At 38.5% G+C, this 7725-nt stretch overlaps 1 long non-coding RNA gene across 1 annotated transcript in view; it reads right to left on the bottom strand.

The window, feature by feature from the left end:
• The window catches only part of LOC125616893, a 33064-nt gene that overhangs the window by 5085 nt on the left and 20254 nt on the right, over positions 1-7725 (bottom strand). The window contains exon 2 of the long non-coding RNA XR_007347668.1: positions 2123-2669. This is a non-coding gene — a long non-coding RNA (uncharacterized LOC125616893). The remainder of the gene's footprint in view (positions 1-2122; positions 2670-7725) is intronic.

The raw sequence follows: 7725 nt of genomic DNA, 5'->3' as shown, positions 1-7725 counted from the left end.
TGATAAACTTTGTCTTCATTATCTGATGTTCTGACTTCTATTTGATCTAGTCTATTTGTAATATTCTCGTTTGAGTTTTTAATTTGGTTTATGGTTTCCTGCATTTCTAGGATTACTGTTTGATTTTTTTTTAAATCTCTATCTCCTGGTAGAGCTCGTTCTTTGCCATTTGAATTTGCCTATGTAATTCATTTTCAAAGTATATTTTCATTGTTTGGACTTGCTGTCTAATGTCTTCTCTAAGATTCCGTTCCATCTGAGTTAGGTATGCCTTGAGTTCTTTCTCTCATAGCTTTTAATATTCTCTCCTTGTCCTGTATGTTGGATATCTTCATAATTATGTGTCTTGGAGTTGGTCTATTATGGTTTTGTATGTTTGGAGTCCTGTAGGCTTCCAGGATTTGGCAATCCATTCCATCTTTCATATCTGGGAAGTTTTCTAGGATTATTTCATTCAATAGATTGTTCATTCCTTTGGTTTGAACCCCTATACCTTCTTCTATCCCCATGACTCTCAAGTTTGGTTTTTTTATGACATTCCATATCTCTTGGATAGATTGCTCGTGATTTCTTAGCATCCTTTCTGTGTTGACTATATTCTTTTCAAGTTGATAAACTTTGTCTTCATTATCTGATGTTCTGACTTCTATTTGATCTAGTCTATTTGTAATATTCTCGTTTGAGTTTTTAATTTGGTTTATGGTTTCCTGCATTTCTAGGATTACTGTTTGATTTTTTTTTAAATCTCTATCTCCTGGTAGAGCTCGTTCTTTGCCATTTGAATTTGCCTATGTAATTCATTTTCAAAGTATATTTTCATTGTTTGGACTTGCTGTCTAATGTCTTCTCTAAGATTCCGTTCCATCTGAGTTAGGTATGCCTTGAGTTCTTTCTCTGTCCATTTTTCTGATGCCTCTAGGTTCTCCTGTGAATTTAAGTTGTCCTGCATTGTTTGTAATCCTTTTTTCCCTTGTTTTTTCATGGTCCTCACGTTACTTTCCAACTCTGTTTGACTGCTGTGTTTCTGTTTTCTTCTTTAAATTTGTTTTGGTTTTTATAGTTCCAATATCTCTCCTTTGTGTTGGGAGACAATGTTTAGAGATGTTGGATTTAATTGTGATTTAAGTTAAATTCATTAGTTTCATTAATGGCCTACAGATTTTGATGGCATATATAGAATTGAGGTTTGAACTTAGGATATTATGTTGAGGTCGGGCGATTTGATGGTATTGAGGTTAGTATATGTTAGCTTCTTTGGGGGGTTGCTCAAATGCAGGCGGATATTAACAAGAGAATAGACAGGAGTACTTGGGGGTAGTTAAGGGCTTAGTCGGACTATAGACCGATTCGTAGTATTCATCTATTTGCATATAGTAAGTTGTACATAATCTGGGTGGTCCTGCTTAAGAGGAAAGATGGGGAAAAGGTAAGGAAGAAACCAAGAAAGAGAGAGGGAGAGAGGAAAGAAAGAGAAAAGAATAGAAAAGAAAAAGAAATGATAATAAAAAAATAAAATGCAGTAAAATAAAAATTACTATTAAAAAATGATAATATAATTATAAAAAGGAAAAAAAATAAAATTAAAAAAAATTTAAAAATTTATAAAAAAAAAAGGGGGGGGGCACTGTTAGGCTTCTATTTTCTTTGCTTCCAGTAGGTGGTGCTGTGCCTTCCAGGCCAAGATTTTGCCCTCCGGCTGTAGGAAACAATCCGTGTGAGGCCGCTCCCTCCTCCCCGCCCTGGTGTCTCTCAAAACCTGTTAGCTTAGGTTTATTCCTGGTCTCTAGTGCCCTGACTTCTCCTGCCAGCCAGGCCTTTCCCAGTGTGATACCTCTTGGCAGTTCAAGCTACACTCTGAGCCTGCAGTTTCCTAGACGTGGAGCGTGGCTTTTGGGAACCGGCACCTTATTGTTTTGATTCCCTCCGCTAGCCCCTCCTCCGAGAGCTGGCGAGACAGGTTTTGTTTTCGCTGCTGGTGGGAGGGGGGAGTTGGAGGTCAGGTGCCTTTACCTTTCCCCACGCCTCTATTCACTCTCACTCTGTTAATCACGCCCCAGGAAAGCTGGGGAGAGATTTTATGCGATTTCCCTGCTGTATGGGAGATGGTCTAAATGACACAGACCTGTTCTATCGTTGAATGAGCTGCAATCTGTTGAAAACTGGCGATGGTGACGTCAGCTCTCCAAGCTGGTGGCCGCTGGCTTCCTTGGTGGGCTGTCTGGTGTGGAGGACAGAACTGGACCGCTTCCTTCCCCGTCTCAAACCCAGAACTCAGCCCGGAGCACAGTGAGGGCACAGCCGGCAGGAGCCCACAGAATCTGCAGCACCGTTTCTCTGTGTTGCTAGCACGCCGTTTCCCAGCGCGCTGCAGTCTCTAGCAGCAGGGCGGGCCGCCGAACAAGCAGCTTGAATCTCCTGGCGGACAGTTTACTCGCGGTTGAGCCCCAATAACCAATCCTCGGGCAATGGAAATCCTTCCTCTAGGTTTTGGTGCACCCCAATTTTGCTGGAAATTCCTAACAAGATAGTTTTTGGCCTTTCTAACTCGTCATTCACCCGCGCAGTGACGCGGTACACAGGGGTGATACACTCCATTTGCCTCCATCTTCCCCTGCTTTCTAATGTGCTTCATTGGAAAATCAGAGCATCCTTCCAAGATTTAAGACCTGCTTCAGGGAAGAAGGGTAAGAAGAGGTTAGAAAGATCTTCCTGCTTCTATGGTTTTCTCAAATTCTGCTTAAAATAATTGGGGGGTAGAAAGTCCTGAACCTGGGATTGGGGTTGTGGCTCAGTGGTAGAGTGCTTGCCTAGCACTGGGTTCAATCCCCAGCACCACATAAACAAATTAAATTAAAAAATAGAGGTATTGTGTCCATCTACAACTAAAAAATAATAATAAACAGAAAAGAAAGTCCAGAACCTTATCAAAGTCTAAGATGGCTGCTAAGTCTTCCATCAAACCTACATACCACATTCCAGCCATGCAGAGAAGAAAACAGGAGAAAAAAAGTTCTTTCCCTTTAAAGACATTTATACTAACACATCTTGATCAGTACTTAGTTACAAGATCATACTTATTTGCAAAGGAAATTGGAAAATGTAGCCTTTCTTCCAAGCAGCCATGTACCAAGATAAAGATTGGGGTTTCTCAGTGATAGTGATATCACTCAAGGAACATTTTGGAAATTCATGAGGGTTTTAAAAATGAACAATGAGAGAGAGAATGTGTGTGTGTGTGTGTGTGTGTGTGTGTGTTGGGTGGGGATCTCTTTGCTAATGATATTTAATGGGCAGGGCCAGAAATGGTAGATATTTTGAACTGTGAAGGAATGAAGAATCACCCTGTACCCTCCATAAATTTCACATGTCCTATAAGACATTCTTATAAGCTAAACACTTGTTTACAATTATGTGTACCTGTAACTAATCCTTTTTTTAACATGTATTTTTTACAAGGTGTTAATATAAACTGATTTTTCAGGAATATAAATGGTATATATATTAAGTGAAGATTGTATTTTGTTTCCTGAGGGAAGTTATTCAAGGGTTGTTCACCATTTCAGGATATGATGTCTTTGATCACATATTTTAGAGTTGCCCTTCAACACACTAGTTTTGCATTGACTCTTAGGTTCCTAATAAGTCTAACTATAGACATAAGCATCTGTATCAATTATATTTTCTTTTGTAGGAATGTCTGCATATTTACATATTGTATTACATATTATTGTATGACAATAGTTGAGTTGAAATTTTGTAATTTAGAAAAAAATGTGTGCATGAATTATCAAATTTCATCTCTGTATAACAAAGAAGGAGTTAAAATATTTATAAAAATCAAAAGTTGAAGGACTGGTGATACAGCTCAGTGTTAGAGCACCTGCCTAGCATGTGTAAGGCTCTGGGTTTGCTTCTCAGCACAAAAAAAAAAAAAAAGGGAAAGAAAGAAAATCAAGTATTGGACAACATAGGCAAGAACCCCATTTCATATGCAGTAAAAATTATGGAGAAAAAAAGGAAGAATGCTTAATGGAGTATCACTAACTATCTCTATGGTACTATTTCATGGATTTTTTTTTTATGAGGATTAGTAAGCTTGAATCCCAATCAGCCAGAGGAAAGAAGCCTTGTTGGATACAAAGAACATTCAGTAGTGATAACAAAAGAGCTTTGCCTTAGAAGTGATGCTACTCTAAACTAATCTACAAGTGATAACTTCTCAGAAAAGATTCAAAAATACTTTTGTTAAGGTGAGATTGCAAATAAATCACCAAGTCAATCTTAAAGCGGGAGACAGAAACTTTATTCACCAGTTGGCAGTCAGAGTATGGTTTGAGTACATCTTTTATAGTCCAAAATCATATTAAAATATAAGTGGCTATTGCTATGATTTAAAACCATAAACAAACATCTTGAGATCTAAGATCATAAGCAGAAAAGATAGGGGGCCAAAACGTCCCTAGTTGTGTACATTGCAGACAATCGATCTCTGATAGGGTTCATTGTCCAAGAAAAAAAAAAAAAAACCAAAAAACAAAAGAGAACCAAAGAGAGAACATTTTTACAGTGTATAAGAATTGCCATTTTGTGTTGTCAAACATGCTATGCTAAGCAACTGTTGATTGATAGAGAGGTGGGGTTTCCCCTGGGAGAAGCAATTTCTTGTGGTTTTTTTTCCCCCAATATTTTTGTAGTTGTAGATGGACACAATACCTTTATTTTATTTGTTTATTTTTATGTGGTTCCCAGGATAGAACCCAGTGTCTCACAAATGCTAGGCAAGCACTCTACCACTGAGCCACAACCCTGGCCCTGGGAGAAGCATGTCTTACATGATGTGAAGTCTCAGGGCAAAATGGAGTCTGTTTGGTTAATTACCCAAATAGCCTAGACCATAACAGTTTCATGAAATGCAACAAAATTCAGCATTCAAAATCATAAAATTCTGCTGGGCACAATGGCATGTGCCTGAAATCCTAGCGGCTTGGGAGGCTGAGGTGGGAGGACTGCAAGTTTAAAGCCAGCCTCAGCAACTTGGCAAGGCCCTGAGCAACTTAGCAAGACCCTATCTTTAGATAAAATATTAAAAAGGGCTGGGGATGTGGCTCAGTGGGAAAGTGCCCCTGAGTTAAATCCTCAGTACCAAAAGCAAGCAAACAAACAAACAAACAAACAAAAAACTAAAATTCACAATGTCATGGGATATTGCCAACTAAAGCTAGGAGAAAAATCAGGCAATTGAAGTAATTCCAAAAATGATAAGGTTGATGGAATTAGTAGACAGGAACTGGAAAAAACTATTGTTAATGTACCCTTAATGCACAGGAGAGAGTATAATGAGAATTGGAAGACTTAATGGGATTTTTAGAGATTAAAACTACAAAACAGAAATTGAAATTTCCCTAGAAAGCATTAATAGAAGATTAAATACTACAAAGGAAAGACAGTGAGCTTGAAAGCAATAGAATCTATCTCCAAATATGCATAGAAAGAAAAAGAACTAGAAAAAAAAATAAAAGAAACTGAACAGAGTCTCAGTGACATGTGGAATAAAAACCACAGCCAGTCAAAAAGACATTAAATTATTGTTCCAGTGGGGAGGAGGACAGAACAATATATGAAGAAATAGCAGGAAAAAAAATTAAGATCTGATGAACATTAAAGGCCCACAGAGCAAGAAGTTCAATGAAACTCAGGCAGGATAAACATAAACACACAGCAAAACCACACCAAGACACATTACAGTCAACTTGCTGAAAACCAATTATAAACAAAAACTTTAAAGGTAACTAAAGAAAAAAAAAAACATTTCATTGAGATGAAGAAGCAGGTGAGGTAAGTAAAGTAACTCTCATGCAGTCCTGCCGCTAGTGAGCACTGGAGCCAGCTTTTAAATCCACTTCTATTCTATCCAAAGCCTTTTCGCTTGACCACCCAAGAACACTTTCTTTCAATTGAAGACTTTCATAAAAAGTATTTTAACCTTTTATAAAAGTACTTTAACCTTTTAATGCTAATTTTTCAAAGTCTTCTTAAAAGTACTTTCTAAGTAACAATGAATCCAGATGCTAAATGAAAAGGTAAATTGGTTTTATTTTTAACTGACGAATGGGTATTACCAAAAATGTTTTTGAGTCAAAATATGAACTAAAGTAAATGGTGATGTATTAGGTTAAAAGGAAAGAGAACACAAAAATATTTTCTGTAGTGGATCCTGTTGGTGAACTGGTCTCATTCTTTTTACCAAGCGGGTTCACCCATCCTCTGCCTGAGTGTGGGCTGCTAAGGACTCAACAGAACATTGGTACTAAAACACACCCTTGACCAACAGGGACTGCCACATCTGGCAATGCCTGGAAACTTATGCCCTGTGTCCCTCCCAGCCACACAACCCGCTCATGTCAATATGAAGATATCAAAGACCAGTCTTTTTGCCCCAAGGTGACACAAGTCTGTGATGACATTCGTGCTCCAGAGCTTCCAATGGGATCTGGCTGAGGATAAATTTCCCAAGCATCCACATCAGAGATATCTTCTTCTTCTCGCCTCTCCTGCTTCCCTCACTTCCTTGTAAATTTCACCAGAGCAGCACTTCTTCATTAAGTCTCAGGCTATGCTTCTCAGGAATGCCACTGAAGACATTCTACTTTCATTTCCTCTTCCACAGAAAATCTCCATTGAGCAGAAGTAACTACTATGATTTTTCCAGTCATGTTGCATATGGTCAGAGGAGCATCTTGTTCTGAGAGGTTCTTGTGAAAAGAAGGTCTCCTAGTGATGTGTTAATAGCAAAGTATTTAGGGCTGTGGATGTTGCTCAATGGTAAAGTGCTTGCAGCACAATGCTCTGGTTTTGTTCCCCAGCATCAAAAAAAAAAAAAAAAGAATATAGTATTTCTTAAGACATCTACTCAGTGGGATACAGTGGTTCATACCTGCAATCCCCGCCATTTGGGAGGCTGAGACAGGAGGATTCTTAGTTCAAACTCAGCTTCAGCAACTTAGTGAGGCCTTAAGCAACTCAGAGGGAGACCCTATTTCTAATAAGATATTAAAAAGGGTTGGGGATGTGGCTGGGTGGTTAAGTGTCCCTGGGTTCAACCCCTGGTACCCCCCTCCAAAAAAAAGACATCTACTCAGCCAGGTGCCATGGCCCACCTCTTCAATCTCAGCTGCTCATGAGGTGGAGGATTCAAGTTCAAGTTCAAGGCCACCCTGGGAAACTTGGGGAGATCCTTTCTCAGAATAAAGAATAAAAGGGCTGGGGAAGTAGCTCAGGGGTAGAGCATTCCTGGGTTCAAACCCCAGTACTGCAAAAGAGACAACAACTTCTAATTTTAGAGAATTGAACAATTCAAGTCCTTATCTTTTTATCCAGAGTCTTTCTTATGCCCTAGGATCTAAATCACAGATAAATGCTGTTTTCCAGGGGTTGTACTTATTTTTAAGTGCACAGTTGTGAGATTCAAGGTAAGTCTCATTGATATTTGTATTTGCTTCTCCAGTTTCCAACAAACATAGCTACACAAAAAAATTCTACACATTTTACACTTCATTTTTAGCATGAGTTTCTAGTTACAATGAACACAATTTCTATTCTTGTCTTTAGTAGGCAGAATTAACACTTACCCATGAATTATAACTGCTAAATTGCTAATGATCTTGCTAGAGATTTTTATTAAACAGTACTCTTGTAGCCTGTTAAATGCAATGAAATAGATAATGT

This window comes from Marmota marmota, unplaced genomic scaffold, assembly GCF_001458135.2.
Source record: "Marmota marmota marmota unplaced genomic scaffold, marMar, whole genome shotgun sequence".
Classification (NCBI taxonomy): Eukaryota; Metazoa; Chordata; class Mammalia; order Rodentia; family Sciuridae; genus Marmota; species Marmota marmota.
The sequence above is the reverse complement of the archived record's forward strand: the minus strand, read 5'-3'. Positions and strand labels throughout refer to the sequence as shown.